Source organism: Topomyia yanbarensis, chromosome 3, assembly GCF_030247195.1.
Source record: "Topomyia yanbarensis strain Yona2022 chromosome 3, ASM3024719v1, whole genome shotgun sequence".
Classification (NCBI taxonomy): Eukaryota; Metazoa; Arthropoda; class Insecta; order Diptera; family Culicidae; genus Topomyia; species Topomyia yanbarensis.
This window is the reverse complement of record NC_080672.1, coordinates 179,453,766-179,473,288: the sequence shown is the minus strand read 5'-3', so window position 1 is coordinate 179,473,288 and position 19,523 is coordinate 179,453,766. Positions and strand designations below refer to the sequence as shown.

The following is a 19,523-nucleotide window of genomic DNA, read 5'->3' as shown; positions in this document are numbered from 1 at the left end:
GCTACGCGTACCCCTGACAGCGTGATTAAAAAATGCTTGCAAAAATACGGAGAAGTAGACTTTTTTTTTTTTTTTCATACGTTTATTTGACACGGCATTTGCAATAGCTTTTTACGCCAGTTTCTTTTTTTACATAGCACGTTACAAAAATCCTTAAGACTAATTTTAACTATACTAGTACTTTGTCTAAAACTAACACTGAAATCACTTTATTGTTTGCTTTTTTCCTTACATTGTTGTATTTCATACTGATCTAGTATTTTCGGGTGTATTTATTTACTTTTTTTTCTGTTATTGTCTAAATTTAAAAACTAAATATTCTAGGTTCCTTTAATTGGTGAATGATTAGCCTTGGATGAGAGTATGAGGAGATGAATTTAATTAAATTTTGACAGACGCTGTTTTTAGAAAATGATAGATAAGTTCCATGTATAGAGGATCGCGATACGCCAGGATGTCTCTAACAGGAACATGGATTGGTCTTCCTCGGACTTGTAAAGAATCTACTAATTGTGATCTGGCTTCACGATATTCAGTGCAGGACCAAACAACATGCTCAATGTCATGGTAACCTTCTCCACAAGCACAATGATTACCCTCAGCGAGCCCAATACGACGGAGATGCGCATCTAAAGTATAATGATTGGACATGAGCCTAGACATCACACGGATGAAGTCCCGACTTACATCCAATCCTTTGAACCATGCCTTCGTTGATACTTTAGGGGTAATTGAGTGTAGCCATCGTCCCATATCTCCATTGTCCCAAGATGTTTGCCAACTAGCAAGTGTCCTCTGTCGAGAAGCGCTATAAAATTCATTGTAAGCGATGGGTCTTTCATATATTTCACCATCTAGTGCACCAATCTTGGCTAAATTATCAGCTTTCTCATTGCCCGCAATAGAGCAATGGGCGGGGAGCCACACTAGGGTAAATTTATAACATTTTCTTGTCAGGTTACTCAGAGATTCTCGTATCTTCCCCAAAAAGAATGGATCGTGATTATCAATCCTCTTTGAGCGTAGAGCTGCAATTGTGCTGAGACTATCAGTGAGGATAAAGTAATGGTTCGGGGGTAAAGTATTAATTATTTGCAAACTATAGTGAACTGCTGCTAGTTCCGCTATATAAACAGAGGCGGGTTCTGCAAGTTTGAGAGAAATTGAAAAATTATTGTTGAAAATACCGAAACCAGTGGCCTCACTGATTCGTGACCCATCAGTGTAAAACATTTTAAGGCAGTCTATGTGTTGATATTTACTTGTGAATATTTTAGGGATCTCCCGCGAGCGTAGATGATCCGGAATTCCACGAATCTCTGCTTGCATGGACGTGTCGAAGAATAAAGTGGATTCAGGAATATCTAGTATATTGACGTATGTGGGAACATACCTAGCAGGCGTTATTTCTTGTGACATGTGATTGAAATACACTGTCATGAATCTGGTTTGGGGTTGAAGCTCGACAAGTCTTTCAAAATTTTCAATTACCAGTGGGTTCATAACCTCACATCGAATAAGTAAACGAGAAGAAAGATCCCAGAATCGGTCTTTTAAAGGAAGAACTCCCGCTAGTACTTCAAGACTCATCGTATGGGTCGACTGCATGCAACCTAAGGCAATTCGTAAACAGCGATACTGTATCCGTTCCAGTTTAATAATGTGAGTGTTCGCAGCTGAACGGAAACAGATGCACCCATATTCCATTACTGAAAGTATTGTTGTTTGATACAATCTTATCATGTCACTTGGATGAGAACCCCACCATGATCCAGTTATTGTTCGCAGAAAATTTATCCTTTGTTGGCATTTCGTTATTAGATACCTAATGTGGCCTCCCCATGTGCCTTTAGAATCGAACCAAATTCCAAGGTATTTAAAAGTCAGGACTTGGGCTATCGTTCTACCAACCAACTGAAGCTGAAGCTGAGCTGGATCACGCTTCCTTGAAAAAACAACCAACTCTGTTTTCTCCGTAGAGAAATCGATGCCTAAATTCAAAGCCCAACTTGATAAATTATCCAAACTATCTTGCAGTGGTTGTTGTAAATTTAAGGCTTTTGGTCCTGTAACAGAAACCACGCCATCATCTGCAAGTTGTCTTAGAGTGCATGGGCTGACAATACAATTATCAATATCATTCACGTAAAAATTGTAGAGAAGGGGGCTTAAACAAGAACCTTGTGGGAGGCCCATGTAACTTATTCTGAATGTTGCCAAATCGCCATATGAAAAATGCATGTGCTTTTCTGACAATAAGTTGTATAAATAATTATTTAATATTGGTGAAAGACCACATTGATGTAGTTTCTCTGAGAGAACATCAATGGAAACAGAGTCGAATGCTCCTTTTATGTCTAAGAACACAGACGCCATTTGTTCTTTTTTTGCATAAGCTAGTTGGATTTCTGACGAAAGTAGCGCCAGACAATCATTCGTTCCCTTTCCCCTCCGAAAACCAAACTGGGTATCTGATAGCAAGCCGTTCGCCTCAACCCAATTGTCGAGACGTCGTAGGATAATTTTTTCCAACAATTTCCTGATGCAGGATAACATTGCAATCGGTCGATACGAGTTATGATCGGAGGCTGGTTTTCCCGGTTTTGGAATAGCGATAACTCTCACTTGTCTCCAGTCGTGCGGGACAATGTTCTGCTCAAGAAGCTTATTGAATAAATTCAACAAGCGTCTTTTTGCTAGGTCAGGCAGATTCTTCACCAAGTTGAATTTAATTCTGTCTAGTCCCGGAGCATTATTGTTGCATGAGAGGAGTGCAATTGAGAATTCCATCATTGTCAAAGGCGAATCTATGAAATCGTTACTTGTGGGAGCATCGCGAGTGATTTTCTGCGCAGGAGCAGAATCGGGACAAATTTTCTTGGCAAAATTAAATATCCAACGATTCGAAAAATCTTCGCTTTCATTAGTCACGTTTCGATTCCTCATTCTTCTGGCTGTGTTCCAAAGAGTACTCATTGATGTTTCTCTTGACAAGCCATTAACGAAGTGTCTCCAATAACTAGATTTTTTGGCACGACGTATACTGTCAAATTTGTTTTGCAAAATGAAATAATTTTCAAAGTTCTCACGTATACCCCCTTTCTGTTTCATAATTTCTTTGTAGGCAACTTGTTTAGCTTCATATGCATCAGAGCACTCTTTGTCCCACCAAGGATTAGGGGGCCGTCTATTTATTGTCATTCCAGGATTGCATTTCGTTTGGGCTTGTTCTGCTGCTTCAATAATTAAACCCGCTAGGAATTCATATTCTTCGGTAGGGGGTAGCTCTTCTGTCGAAGCAAGAGAAGTGGAAATTAATGTTTCGTATGTTTTCCAATCAATATTTCGTGTTAAGTCATAAGGAACATTGATTGAATTCGTAAGGCCTAATTCACTGTTAATTGAAACAACGATTGGCAAATGATCGCTACCGTGAGGATCAGGTACAACCTTCCACGTGCAGTCTAACCGAAGTGATGTCGAGCACAGAGATAGATCTAATGCACTTGGACGTGCAGGAGGTCTGGGGATGCGTGTTGTTTCGCCAGTATTTAAAACTGTCATATTAAATTCGTCACAAACATTGTAAATCAAAGAGGATCGATTATCATTGTAGAGGGAACCCCACAATACTCCGTGCGAGTTGAAGTCTCCCAGTATCAGACGCGGAGCAGCCATGGATTCCACTACCTCAAAAATTTGACGTTGTCCAATTTGAACTTTGGGAGGTATATATATAGAAGCGATAGACATGTCTTTGCCTTTAATGTTCGTTTGGACAGCTACAGCCTCAATGCCCGCAAACAAGGGGATGTTAATTCTATAGAAAGAATAGCACTTTTTAATTCCTAGAAGCACTCCTCCATACGGGGTGTCTCGGTCTAGGCGAATAATGTTGAAATCATTTAAGTTGAAATTAATGTTTGAGGTAAGCCATGTTTCACATAGAGCAAAAGCATCGCATTTTAAATTATGCAGTAAAATTTTTAAGGAATCAATTTTAGGTATGATACTTCTGCAATTCCACTGTAAAACAGTGATGGAATCTTTCATTGGAGGAGGTGAATTACCCATTGAAAGATACAATCGCTGCAAGGATGGGCCATTGAGCAATCAGCTGCTCTAAAAATGTTCTAATTGTTGGGAGGAAAGCTGAAAGTATACTCTTTAGTGGTTCAGAAATATTGAATGCTTTAAAAATCCAATCAACAATTTCAGAAAATTTCAATAATCCTACCCCCGGCTGAGGCTCAGAGGAAGTCGAAATTTTATTATTTCCAGTAATGGTGTTCTGTTTGGATTGTACGTTCCCAAAACCGGGCGGAATTGATTTCGGTTTTGAATCGGAATTTTTCGGTTTTGGGCGCAGTTTATCTATTGGTGGAGAAATTTTAAGGCCCTTGCTTGGCAGCTTGGGAAAAGAAGACTGTTTTCTTTTTCTGGAATTTCCGGGTAAAACAAATGATGTACCTTCGCACGCTCCGTCAGAGTCAGACTGTTCCGAAAATAGAGATGTGTAAGTGTTTTCTAAGAAGATGGGTTTAGGGGTAGCATTTTTCAACATTTCTGCATAGGAGCGCTTAGACCTCTCCTTCAAGGATCGTTTAATTTTATCCTCACGCAATTTATAAATGGGGCATGCAGGGACCTCATGTGAGTTTTCTCCGCACATTAAACATTTTTCTGAATTTTCATTACATGTATCCTCTTGATGAGAACCCCCACATTTGCCACACCGTGCCTTATTGGAACAGTAAGTGGCTGTGTGGCCAAGCTGTTTGCAATTAAGGCAATTCATTACACGAGGGATAAAAAGGCGAACAGGGAGACGAATCTTATCGATAATGACATAGTTGGGCAGCGCAGACCCAGCGAAAGTCACTCGAAATGAGTCAGACAGTCGATAAACTTTTTTATCTCCTTCGTGTGATACTGAATGCAGTTGCTTGCATTCAAGTATTTTTACGTCTTTAAGTATGGTGTCTTTGAAACGACCAACCCCATGCTTAACTAAGTCATCAACAGTCAAACTCGATTCTGTGATGACCCCATCAATTTCAATTTCCTTTGAAGGAATATACGCTCTATACTCACGCGTAAAAAGCTCGCAAGAAGCAATTGCATTGGCTTGTTTGAAACTACCAACGACAATGCGTATTTTATCTTTATTGACTTTGACGATCTCTTTTACATCCGAGAATCGCGAAGTCAAATCTTTAGAAATTTGAATAATATTTAGCGCCTTTACTTTACGCCTAATAAATACAATCCATGGTCCCGTTGACGACTCTGGGTAAATTTTAATTCTAGTCGGATTTACATTTTCAGCATAAGGCTTAGGGGGAGGGTCTGTTACTCGTTCTCCCATCTCTTCATCCATTTTACCTAGCAAGAAAAACTATCACAAAAAGGAATGAAAAATATACCTGTTATACCTGTAGAACACACCTCATGTGTTACGTTGTAAACTCGGTGCCCGTTGTTTGACAATGTGACACCTGCTGTTCTTCTTCGTCGCGTTGCTTCTTCAGTAGAGAAATAGTCCTACCTGCAACACTTCAAAACTCTCTCCGATTAAGCTGCTCGTCGGTATCACCACCACAAGCGCGCTCTCTCCGTTTCCACCACCTCGGTAGACAAATGTGGCTACCTGTGGCTTGCTGCGAAAATCCCACTGTCGATGCGGCACTTTTCAGTGCCACTTGTTTTCCTTATTCGTCGTACCACTTCTGCGGTAGACAAATAGAGCAAATGGGTCTACCTGTGACGCTTCCCTCTCGTCGATTAGAATTGCCCGACGACACCAATACACTATATTTTTTTCTGTGTGTACAGGCACGATCACTGTCGATCTCTGCCACCGCGGTAGGCAAATTCGTCTACCCGCGGTTTGCTGTCAAAACACCACTTGTCGAGGATGCCGTTGACCACGCCTCCGACGTATCAACTGTCGACTCACACTTAACAAACTGGTCTCTCTCTCTCTCTCCCACAATAACGCATACAGCGTCTCGCACTCCGTCACTCTCTTGAGAACAAATCCTTCCACCTGGAGGCACAACCGTCTCGGTCGGTTGCAAAAACTGTTATGAGAAGTAGACTTCGTTACACACGATAAATGGCGGAATTTTTTTCCGGACATCCCTAACGGTGTTCGTGTGGTGAGAATGCGTGTGACCAAGCCAATTCCCTTATACATAACCGTCACAGTGTTAGGAAGTGACGATGTTCCCATTCATCAGACATCACTAGTCACGTACCCAGGGTAAATTCCTACGTGCCAGTTCTAGACGAAGACGCTGCACCCCGGAAAACCTTGCGCAGAAACTGTTAAGGAAAACGCAACAAATCCAACTGAAATCAGCACACAACCATCTTACGCTAAACCACTAACAGCTGCACAACCAACATCTCCGGATCAAACACCAACAACCAGCAATAACAAGAACGAAACGAATGCCGAAAAATACGAAATATTATAACGACCCTTAAGAGTAAGACACAAACTAGAACATACGATCGCGAGCAGCAGGAAAGTAGTACGGATGAGGACATGGACGTGAACGATAACGCGAAAGAAGACAAACGAAACGAACCTCAACTTGCAGTGGACAACACTGGCAATATTTCGCCCCCTAGAAAAAGGATCTCAACACGCAGCAGCAAGCTGCGCCTGAACGAAAGCCAAAATTTAACCCTCAAAAAGGCACGCGGGTCTCAGAGGCCTGTCACGTTATAATTTTTTAGTTACAAAAAAAATGCATGCAGTATAAGCTTGGGCATGGAAATTTTGATAAGTAGCTTTGAAATCTATAACAAAAATAAAGAATAGACCTTTCTCGTCAAAAAAAAATATGATAGGATGCTTCCTTTTTTATCTCCAATTCGTTACTGCCTATTGCCGCGATGATTTGGTACCTCTAACTATTGAAAAAATCAAAAATAGTGCAAGTTGCTCATTTAACCCCATATTCTGAATACCTATCTTGCCTTGTTTCCTCGTATTTTTACACCATTTGGATGAATTTCCTGTGGGGAATACTAAAAGGATGCCAGATCTGCATATATATAAGTAAATCTGCAGATTTTGCATTTTCACTGCAGATCTTTTGCAAATTACAAATATTTAGCAGAACAAAGCCTATGCCAGCCAATTTATACACCAGCCTTCAACATTTTTGATCATTTAAAATATATACATACTACATTTCTATGTCAAATTTATTGAAGATTTTTGTAGCAATCAGCAAACTTTTATATTTTTACTGCAGGCTATTGTTTAAATAGACCTGGCATCACTGATGCTGAATGATTCATTCATATACCTGTCAAAAACATAGAGCATTGTATGAAAATGTATAACCTCACTTTTCTGACAGTTCAGTGTGCTTGTTTATCTAAGACTTGTTTACATGGACTTTTGAAATTTACATTACTTGAATACTTTCGATGCTCTTTGAAAGAATATCAAATCAAGAGGGATGAGGATTGGAACAATGGGAACCTGGTTCATACAATGACCAATCGGCGCTAGATGTAAAACCCGGTGACATATGCTGAATCGCAAGATCAAGCATTGGGCTATAAAACGATTGCTTTCTGGATGATGGATAAGGATTTGTACACTTTTGATTGTTTGCTCGTGGGTTAAGTCCTAACAAGATGATCCGATTGATTACAAATTTTTAGGTGGTGAAGTTTACCTAAACTTTATAGGTAACGAATTCGGTCGATGATAAGTTGTTGAAATGATTTTGATCGTTCAATGCCCATACCGACGAACGTTTCCATTGGTCAGAATGCCTACCAGTGTATGATAGCTGCAAACATGAGGACAATAAGGTTATCGCTTTTGAATGGAACAATTATTTATTATTCGTGTTCAAGTTCCATTACAGCAAAAGTTTCGTCGATTATCGCATTATCATTGATTTAACCGGCAAATGCAAAATAAGTGCTCGGCACTGACGATAAGGAGTAAGAAGGATTTGATAGGAGTGGTAAGAATGCAGAGCATTATACATTCTGGAAGAATATCAGGGAGGAGAAATTATATGTAAATTTATATTATATCCCGAGTTGCAATCATTTTGGCGCCGCAATAAAGCTATCTGCAACTGCTGTCTTGTTCAAAGTGGCAGGAAATAACTAGGAAGCGAATGATAAATTGCATAGTCAATTTATTTACTTTTTCGGAAGGATAAGTAATTAGTATGTTGTGAATATATATATATATATATATATATATATATATATATATATATATATATATATATATATATATATATATATATATATATATATATATATATATATATATATATATATATATATATATATATATATATATATATATATATATATATATATATATATATATATATATATATATATATATATATATATATATATATATATATATATATATATATATATATATATATATATATATATATATATATATATATATATATATATATATGTGTGTGTGTGTGTGTGTGTGTCGTCGGTGCCATGTGTTATGGTGGTACCGGACGGAACCGCTGATCAGCAGACCGTCCTTGTCGTACTGGTCATAGATGCGACGCTTTTTCTCATCTGATAGCACTTGACATGCTTCGGAAATCTGTCTTAACGCTCTCTACTTAGCACAGGATACGCGAAACCGCTCCTAGCTTTTGAAAGAAAATTCCCAACTGCTGCTACTCTATCAGTCTCTCTCTCGACTGGGGACTACAATTTCGGTCGATTAAATTATGCTATGAAAATTGTACTTTCTGGAATTTCATCTAACGAGATCAATTCATTGTGAGGAATTTCGCTGCGTTCCAGTATGGCTTGCCTCTGGATCACTTACACTCTGATTTAATAGGCCCTACATGCCCACATATCATCAAATGTTGTTCCTTAGACATATCTTAATAGGTTTTAACAGGTGAACATAGCTCTAATCGCAAAAGAAAAATTGTTATCTGAATTTTTATATTGAAAAGAATTTCAGAACCAAGAAAAAATACTACTAATTTTTCTTGATTTTGATATACCTTTCTATATAAAAATCCAGTTGACAAATTTTCTGTTGCGATTAGAGCTATGTTCACCTGTTAAAACATGTTAAGATATGTCTAAGGAACAACATGTGATGATATGTTGGCATGTAGGGCCTATTAAATCAGAGTGTAAGTGATCTTACTATGGAAACATAGCAAAAACTCGATTTTTGATTGGAGACACCTCTAAATCATGTCCAAATTGAGTCATTTTTGGCGAAACTTCTTAAATTCTCACGTAGAACAAAATCTGGACTGACCCATATATATTTCAAAACTTTTTCAAAATGTGGAGAGGTCTAATGTACATGGCCAGATAGATAGTTTTCAACTGGGACGGGACGTGTGAATACGAAAAAACCTAATGTCAATTGCAGCCAGGGGGAGCTGTCAAATGCAGCCAAAGGGAACCGTCAAATGCAGTCAGGGGGAACTGTCAAATGTAGCCAGTCCATTTAAAATATGTGAGGAAGAAAGAGTGGCTATGCAAGACATAAGATAAAATGAACCGAAAAAAAGAAAAAGAAAACATCTATCCACATGTTCTGTCCCAGGATTTTAATAGAGAACATGAAAATTCGATATGTTTGCATTGGGCAGTAGGCCTTTTTCAAATGTTTGGCTAGAAATTCCTTACTTCTTCAATGAATCATGTACAAGAAAAGTAAAAATGTTAAATTTAACGGAACAATGTATGATGCCGACACTAGGGGCAGATCACTTGTGATGCATTTTTAAAAATCAGCGAAATTAAATGCATTTATTTCCATCAAAATAGAAATTCATAATGTATTTTGCGTTGCGTGCAATGTTTTTGCGTTGCCTGCAATGTGGTTTGCGTTGCGTGTAAGACGTCAAAACCCTACAGAAAAACTAGCCCTACATTTAACAAAACGTCGAACAAAGTGGATCAGCATCGGACGTTTGTTAAACAAACTTTTCTGCGAGGGAGTGCCAAGCTGATGCAAAAATGAAAATTAAATGCATTTTTTCTAATTTGATGCAAATTTGTTATACATTAGGTCTGTTCCAGTACCAGGAGAAACTGGAAGTACTCCGGAGAAAATCGTTCCTGTACTCTCTTCTTCTCTTTTTTCTTCTTCTGGTAGCAAACCGGAGTAAAAAGGAGCAAAGATTTTTTGCTTCTGTTTACACCGGAGTGACTTCCGTGTACTGGAACAAACCTATTCTTAGAGTGATCTGCCCCTAGTGCCGACATCAAATAAAAAATTACAGCTGAGCGACCTTGTTTGGAAAGTGTTAACATTTGGCAGCGAACCAAACCAAGCTTCTCATACTATGATCGAATCAACAAAAATTCCAAGACCATGTAAACAATCTCTCTGAACTGTCAAAAAAGTGAGGTTAAACATCATCATGCAATGTTTTCCACCGTGAGGTTCAGTTTAGTTTGTTTACATAACCAATGAACTTTGTACCGCGACTCACCACTTCATTTGCCGCGTTGCCAGGAACTCAAGCAAAAATATACAAAACAGTGTTGCCCAAACACACATTTTGAGTCCCACTATTCTTGCAAAGGTGAAAAACAACATTCTTGCATTTTTCAAATTTAAAAAAATCATTAAAAAATCACGATAGCTCTAAAAAGTCTCATTTCAACGGAAATATTCTTAAAAATGTGTAGTCTTTTGAATAAAAATAAGAAAAAAGGGGGTTAGGTCGGACGAGCACGAGAAAGGTCTATTGTGAAATTTTCTTCTATGGAGTGATGGTCAGCAATGTTTGAATTTTTTACATGAACAAAAAGGCAAGCCGGGCCAGGCAGGCCCGGTGTGCATGCAATATTTACTAGGAACACCACGAGTTTTATACATTATTATTTATCTGAAAAAAACATTTTGATGAGTTCATCTCCATATTAGCAGGGATTTTTTTCAAGTTTTGGTTGATTTTATCTTTTTACTTTTTTTAAAAGAAAAATAGCATACGATAATCACGTGTGTCATATTTTTTTGGTTAAATACTTTCATTTCACCCACTGTGGTCTACTTGACAATTATTTGGATCCAACATAACCTAAGTTTGTCGTTATTGTCGATTTTTGTTGTCTATTCTTGATGTTATAGTTGTCGTAATTATTCAAATTGTAGGATCTAGAAGCAACAAAAATTGAAATGGCTGCAAGACGATCTGCCCATGTTTTCAATCGCCTCAAGGAAGCTGAAATAATGGAAGAAATTCGAGCAAATTCAACAGCAGACGATGCCGAAGCTGATTTGCAAAGCGAGGAAGAAGATGCGAATGATATTGCTTCCGACGACGAATCTGATGCAAACTGGAAAGAAGAATCTGAATATGTACTCCGGTTATGCATCACTAGAAATTTATACCAACCCAGAAACATTTATTGGTCGAAATCAAACGCTGAAATCGGGATTTGTTGCGTGTTCGTACTCATTATCCTGTATCTCCGGAACCGAACATCAGATCAATTAGAAATTCAACAGCAGCGAATGGGAACGCTATACCTTTCATTTGAAACCAAGTTTGTAAAAATCGGTGAAGAATTCGCTGAGAAATAGGTATAATGGCATACCTATTTCTCAGCGAATTATTTGCCGATTTTTACAAACTTAATTTAATCTTAGGAATTTGGTAAGTTTCCCGGGGGCATCAAGAACCGTCATAGCTGGCCAATGTGGTCGAAGCGACTCCGATGGGTCATTAATGATCTAGACATGCAATGCCAAGTAATGTTGCACACATTTTAATATGTATTGCATCATTTGGAAATCAGTGGTACCAGTTTATATGGGAATTTGCTGCGTGATCGTACTGTTCAACCCGTAACTTCAAAACCGAAAGTCGGATCAATTAAAAAATCAATAGCTGGATAGGAAGGTTGTATCTTTCATTTGAGACTAAACTTGTGCACATCGGTCCAGCAATCTCTGAGAAATATCGAGATTGTTTGGCACATACATACATCCATACATACATACTCCGCTAGCGAATGACGGATCTCAATAGTAGCATGTCTGTAATAATATACGTACCTGGAACTATTGAGAACCAGAACTACAGGTCCAAAGCCCTGGTAAAGGAGGATGGTTGTGATGATCTGGGCCGCGGTCACCACGTAAAGCAAGATAGGTCATAACCCCAATTCCAAGGCGTGAAGCGACCCGTGCCGAGGGATGAGTGGTCGAGGGGGTGAAAAAGATGCTCGATCGTTAACGCAACCCCCACAGTAAGCGTCCCTTACCACGTTACTGCGGAGCTCTGGCGTGGCGGACATTTATTCTCGCGCAACTCGTGGGTATTAACATGGAGATAAACAAAAACAAAACAAATAAACAAACGGAGGTACCAAACCCCTTTGCTAGAGGTGGTTTGGCGAGGTCTCTCCCCCGTGGGGAGAGTAGTGGAGCGACGAGTGCTGCATCTGATAGCACCAGTGACCCCCAGTAGTGGTAGGAAATAGCCCTACCAACGCACTGGACGGGCCACTATCCGCGATGCGCAAAGTGGTGGAGCAGCTCGATTCAATAATCGAGTTCACTAGCGCAAAGCAAAATATAAGCAAGGAGCTGAAGCAGCGCCTCCTGGTGCTCTGGAAAGCTGTTCGTGTCGCAAGACAGGAACAGCAGACTTACGCCAAGAGGGTGGAATATCGGGAGAAGTCCGACAGAGAAACCCAGACAGTGGCCTCCAAGAGGGAGGGAAGAGAGAAGGTCGACATAGGTACCCAGACAGGGGGCTTCACCTTCTATGGAGCAGCCATGTCGCTCGATGCGGCGGCCTAGTTCCCCTCGAAGGGTAAAGGCAAGGGCAGTCGCAAGACGGCGTCGAACGCGAAGCGCCCTAGGAAGTCGCCAGGCGAGGGTGCAAAAACCAACACCACACGGCGTGCAACCGTTAAGGCCAAACGCCGTTTGGTCAAGGCAAGCGAGGGCGAGAGTGACCTCGCTGGGCAGAGCGGTGGTACCAGCAACCCGGCGCAACCGGGGCAGGGGGGCGTAAACCCCTGGACGCTGGTCACCAAGAAGAAGTCGGAACCGACACCGGAGGCATCGCGGCCTGCGAAGAAGGCCAAGGACAGAGGCGAGGCCTGGTGGTTAAAAACCGACAAGGACAAATACGCCGATGTCCTGAAGTCGATGAAGGCGACCGAAAGCCTTTCGGCCCTTGGGCAAGATGTGCGTAGCGTGAGACGCACCAACACAGGAGAAATGCTTCTGGTGCTGAAGCGAGGCGCACAATCCAGTGCGGTGTACAAGGCCTTGGCCCAAGAGGTCCTTGGTGAAGGCGCCCAGGTCAGGTCGCTAGGGGCGGAAATGACTCTCCAGTGCAAGCATCTGGACAAGTTCACGACCGCAGATGTCGTCGCAGCCGTCAAGGAGCAATGCGACGTAACAATCGAGCCGGCCTCTGTGCGTTTTAGAGGGGGACTCTCTGGCACCCAAGTAGCCTACCTCAGGCTACTGAAGGCGGATGCCAAAAAGGTAACCGAGAAAAGTAAGCTGAAGATCGGCTGGTCGGTATGCCCAATTAGCATACCCCAGCCGCCTTCTGTAGATAGGTGATATCGGTGCCTTGAGTCCGGCCACAAATCTTACGAGTTCAAGGGCATAGACAGGAGCAAACTATGTCGTCGCTGCGGCGAGGAGGGGCATAAGGAGCGGGGTTGCACTAAGGCGCACAAGTGCCTTATCTGCACCGCTAAGAAGCAAGCCCATAAACATGCTATGGGCGGACCTTCGTGTCCCTTCGGTGAGGTAAATAAGAAGCCGTGAACGTCACACAGCTAAATCTTAACCATTGTGCAGCAGCCCAACAGCTGCTGTGGCAGTCGGTCTCGGAGGCGAGGACAGATGTCGCCCTCTTATCAGACCCGTACAACATCCCTGCCGGCAACGGCAATTGGGTGTCGGACGGGTCTGGAATGGTGGCAATCTGTACAACGGAACGGTTCCCGGTTCAAGAGGTAATACACTCCTCTGCAGAGGGTTTTGCGATTGCCAAGATCAATGGTGTGTTCTATTGCAGCTGCTACGCCCCACCAAGGTGGCCCATAGAACAGTTCAACCAGATGATCGGCAGGCTCTCGTCAGACCTAGTGGGCCGGAAACCGGTAGTCATAGCGGGAGACTTTAACGCTTGGGCAGTGGAGTGGGGCAGCCGCTGTACAAATAGCAGGGGTCAAGCGCTAATGGAGGCGCTTGCGAAACTCGATACTGTGCTAGCTAATAATGGCTCCGCTAGTACATTCCGTAGAAACAGGGTGGAGGCGTGGATTGACGCAACATTGGCCAGCCCGAGTCTGGTTCCAAGCATGGAATGGAGGGTAGACGAAGGCTACACCCATAGCGATCATTTAGCAATCCACTTTAGGATCAACTATGGTGTGCAGCATCCGGGGGGGGGGGGGAGATCCCTGTCAGGTACGCGGGTGGAAGTCCAATCACTTCGACAGCGAAGCTGTCTAAGCCTAAGCGGAGATGCGCTGGTAGCTGTTCTATGTCGAGAAAAACCCTGCCAAGAAACGGCAGATGCCCGGTATACTGGTGGAGTGCCGAGATTGCAGCTCTACGATCAGCCTGCCTCAGAGCTAGACGTAGGATGCAAAGACCTCGCACCGAGGATACAAGAAAGAACCGCCGTAAAGTGTTTCGAGCTGCGAAATTGGCCCTTAACAAGGCCATTAAAAGCAGCAAGAGAGCGTGTTTCGACAACCTGTGTGAGAGTGCCAACGCGAATCCGTGGGGTGACGCCTACAGGATTGTGATGGCCAAGACCAAAGGGGGCTCTTCACCCCCAGAACGGTATCCGGACCGGTTGGCGACGATTATCGAAGTACTCTTCCCGTCTCGAGCCACAAGCCCCTGGCCACCTGCACTACGAGACAGTGCGGGCACGGCCGAAACGGTGGCACCGGTGACGAATGAAGAACTACTCGTAGTGGCTAAATCCCTTGCAATGAACAAAGCTCCAGGGCCGGATGGAGTTCCAAACAGCGCTCTCAAGGCATCGATCATAGCGAACCCGAACATGTTCAGTCTAGCTATGCAGAGGTGCCTTGACGAGTGCCGTTTCCCCGATAGATGGAAAAGGCAGAAATTGGTGCTGTTGCCGAAGCCCGGGAAGCCGCCAGGCGACCCATTGGCGTACAGACCAATCTGTCTGATCGACACGACTGGCAAACGGTTTGAAAGGATTATCCTCAACAGGCTAACCCCGTACGCGGAAGGTACGGACGGCGTGTCACGCAACCAGTTTGGCTTTCGGAAGGGTAAGTTCACAGTGGACGCTATCAACTCAGTGATAAAGACTGCCGAGATAGCGATCCAACGAAAAAGGCGAGGCATTGGATACTGTGCGTTAGTGACACTTGACGTGAAGAACGCATTCAACAGCGCAAGCTGGGATGCCATCGCGCTCTCGTTACACCGGCTTAGCCTACCGGTGGGTCTGTACCAGATCCTGGAAAGTTACTTCCAGAACCGCGTCAACAACCGCAAGTCGGCACAACATGCAGTTATCCATGTGGGAGAAGTCGCGATCACTTCACAGCGAAATCTGAAGTCTCTCGGAGTCATTATAGACGACAAGCTGACCTTCGGCAGTCATGTCGACTATACATGCAAGAGAGCGTCGACTGCTGTTGCGGCTCTATCGAGGATGATGTCCAACAGCTCAAAGGTGTGTGCCAGTAGACGTAGGTTACTGGCAGGCGTTGCCGTATCTATCCTCAGGTACGGCGGCCCGTCATGGTCAAGAGCACTGAGGGTAACTAGTTACCTACAGAAACTGGAGAGCACCTACCGCGTGATGTGCCTCAGAGTGATATCTGCCTACCGCACGGTATCACACGATGCATCCGGCGTGATAGCGAGCATGATTCCAATCGGGCTGGTCATTCGGGAAGATGAGGAGTGTTTCGAGCTACGTGGAAATAGAGGAGCCCGCGAGCGCACCAGGGTGACCTCGGTCACCAAATGGCAGCGTGAGTGGGACAACTCCTCGAAAGGTAGGTGGACCCACCGGCTGATACCTAGCATATCGAGCTGGGTGGGAAGACCCCATTGGGAAGTTCACTTCCACCTGACACAATTCCTGTCAGGCCATGGCTGTTTCCGACAGTATCTCCACAGGTTCGGGCACGCGGAGGTCTCAGCCTGCCCGGACTGCCCAGGTGTAGACGAAACTGCCGAACACATACTGTTCGTATGTCATCGGTTCGACGTCGAAAGAAGAGCAATGCTTAACGTCTCACAGTGGGACGAGCCCGGACTTAAGTCCGTATATGAAGGTTTTGCTATATTCCCACCAGTATTTTTCTCGTATCAGCTGAGCCATCAGAGACATTTTCGCGAGATTTTAGGTGATTTGAACGTAAAATGGATTTTGACAGCTTTTTGAAGGTCATAACTCAAGTGTTTTTTGCATTATTTGACCATAGGAACTACATACGATTATTTTCATTTTTCAAAGAAACGGTTGATTTTATGCATTGCATTACTTCACCAAAATTATCCGTGTGATAAAATTACATCGTAAAATCGCCAAAAATTAGTCACTAGTTGGTTTAGTTAGTGTTTAGATAACTGTTTGTCATGATTTTTTATTGAATTCGAATTTCTAATGCGATAACAACAACGACGCCCGTGAATGCCCGCGATCACACTATACTCATTCGAAAGCTTTTAATTTTCTCTTTAAAATAAGTCTATGCTAGTTTTGCGAAAACTTGCGATAAGCAGTCAAAATTTAAAAAAACTGTCAATGGAGACGCATGGTTATTAGTGATATTGAATTTGAATAATCACTTTATAGCTGAATAATGACAATACATACACAACTTTCAAATAGCATTGAGAGCATGATCTACAAGGGTTTTACTAGTGATCAAGAATAAGAAACCGATTGGGAAGTTTGGTTTTTAGGTGGTAAAGGTATTAAGAATGTTTAAAAATCAGTAAATATTCTCACCCATCTGAAATATGTCAAAATGTTTTTGGAACTTTTTTTGCTAACTTATGCAATAACTGTCAAATTGAGTGAACACAGTTGAGTTCTAGTCATTTGGTGAGACTATTTTGATCCGAGTTTGCATAGCACTGATATAGCTTAAGGGTATGCGATATTATCCATGTAAAATAAGACCATTTTTAATTTTTACGCGAAAAAAGGGGTTTGGATTTTTTATTTAAGATATGAAATAAGCAATCTAAGTAACTTAAAACACACCTGTGAAAAAAAATCTTGTTGATTAGTGAATGTAAATCAACATTCCACTAAGACGCTCAAAATGTTTGTTTTGGAAATGAATGAAAATGTAGTTTTCATGTCAAGTAATCCAATAATGAATTAAACGTCCCAAAATTAGTCTAACACATCTTATTTGATCCTTAAAAACAAAACAGTCATTTCTAAAACCCCATAATGAGATGACAATTAATTCGTTTCAATGTGGAAAATAAATTTCAAATTTACTATTGAAAAAAATCATTACAAAAGACAATATATTTACTTTTGAGCCACTCTAATAAGTAGTTAAGTTAATTTCTATTTTCATAACCAAAATAGCGCACAAAAATTTCTTTAAAAAAATTTTGAACCTTCACAATAAAATAATTATTTTTGAGCCACCCTAATGTATAATGAATTTTTTTACAAGTGTTCATATAAAAAACGATTTAGCACGCGAAAATTAACATACACAAATTTTAAGAACGATTTCGAAAAAAAAAAATTTTTGGGACACCCTAATGAATGGTAAATGTTTATTTTTAAAATGTTTTAATATCAAAAACGAATTCAGCGCACCAAAATTACATAAAAACGTCCTATTTGAGCCGATACGGTAAAGTTTGGACTTTAGTCCACCTTTTGTTCTAAGTCGTGCCACTGTGGCGTCTGTGGCTGGGACACAACCTTTGATACCCTTATTCAGCGGATGTGTCAATCGGTGGAGAAGTGGAACGCAGTTTCGGCTGCTACCACCCAGATTGCTACAGGCTACAGGTAATCTGGCGAACCGAGCAACAGACGACGGGCACGGCTAACTAGTTATTGGTTAGTTGGAGCGAAAAAGGCCAAGCGCAAAAAAGGGCGTGAATGGTATGTTCATGCTGAGGCAGGTTTGGCGCAGCGACTGACAACCGCGTAAGGGGTAAACCCGATCAGAACGACATAACAGAAAGCTATCAAATTTATATCTCATGTTGATATTTATTACTCACTGTGTTATCTTTGTGATATCCCAATCAGCAAGGCGAGCAAACATATATCAAGATTATATCTTCTGGTGATATCATTGAACTGCTAATACGATATTAATGTACGCATATAACGATGATGTTATAATAAGTTATACATATGTTCTTTCACAATTATCTTTGATCGCTAACGGTAAACTGTAAAGCGAGCAAATGACCATATGGTTAAAGTACCAATAAACAAATCAAACAATCAACTGTGAATGATTGTTACATTACACAAAAGACCGTCAATTTACTAATACGCTGAAGTCTCTTTTCATGCATCGTTATTAAACTTTTTAAAGCAAATTTTCGAGGTTTTAGATGTAAGTGGTCGGAAAACCTGTCAGTAAGGTGTTTGACGTACTTGGTTGCATTTTGATTAAGAGATTATTTATTTTCTGAGACACTCGTCTGACACACAATTTCGAATATGGGGCTAATGATTTCAACGCCTTCATTCAAAAAAATTTGGAATCGTAAAGTTATCAACAAGATATTCTAAAGATTATAATTTTCATATAAAAGTTATTTTGAAAAAGATCTGAAATAATAAAACGCTTCAGATGAAATAATAAAACGCGAATTGAAATAAAAAAGCATTTTTAAACTATTTATTATGGCTTAGTCAAATGGTTATATAATTAATTTTCTTTTAACCGATTGTGTATATTGCAAAAACGAATTTTCAGAGCTTAAAAACTTTCTGATGTATACTGATTTCTACAATATCGTTATGTATTTTGAGGATCTTCGAGGTTGTTCAGTCCGATTTCTCCAATTTATGCGGGTTTTCATAAACAATTAAAATTGGCCAGTTTGTGCGTTCTTCGAACTACCAAAGCATTTCATTTTTTTTATTTAAACTTCGCATAAAAATGTTCGACTTTGCTTGATTGTTGTATCTTTTCATTCCACGTAAGATAAGTTTGACATTTTTCGGTTGAACTGACAATTGCTGTGAATGCGCAATGTTCTAATGTTTCCGCTGTATTCGATGGTTTTGGTTCCTCTTAAAAATCATCGAGCTAACAAATTTTCGTAATAATCAAGATACTTGATTCATTTTGTAGAAAGTTAAAACAAAATAAGGCGACCTGTTCAAATTGTTGAAAGATTAATATTTGTGAGTATGCTGCATAAAGCTATAATTATTTCAAAATGGCTTGGAAATCTCTGATTATATACATATCCCAGCTGGTATTATTGTTCGCTGTTACAATTTAAATGTGTTTTAAATAATGCT

The 19,523-nt window shown here is 41.0% G+C and overlaps 1 protein-coding gene across 1 annotated transcript in view; it reads right to left on the bottom strand.

Annotated features, from left to right (window-relative positions):
- Nucleotides 1–19,523, bottom strand: part of LOC131693898 (rRNA N6-adenosine-methyltransferase ZCCHC4) — a 270,281-nt gene that overhangs the window by 59,560 nt on the left and 191,198 nt on the right. The gene's annotated exons all lie outside the window — the stretch shown is intronic.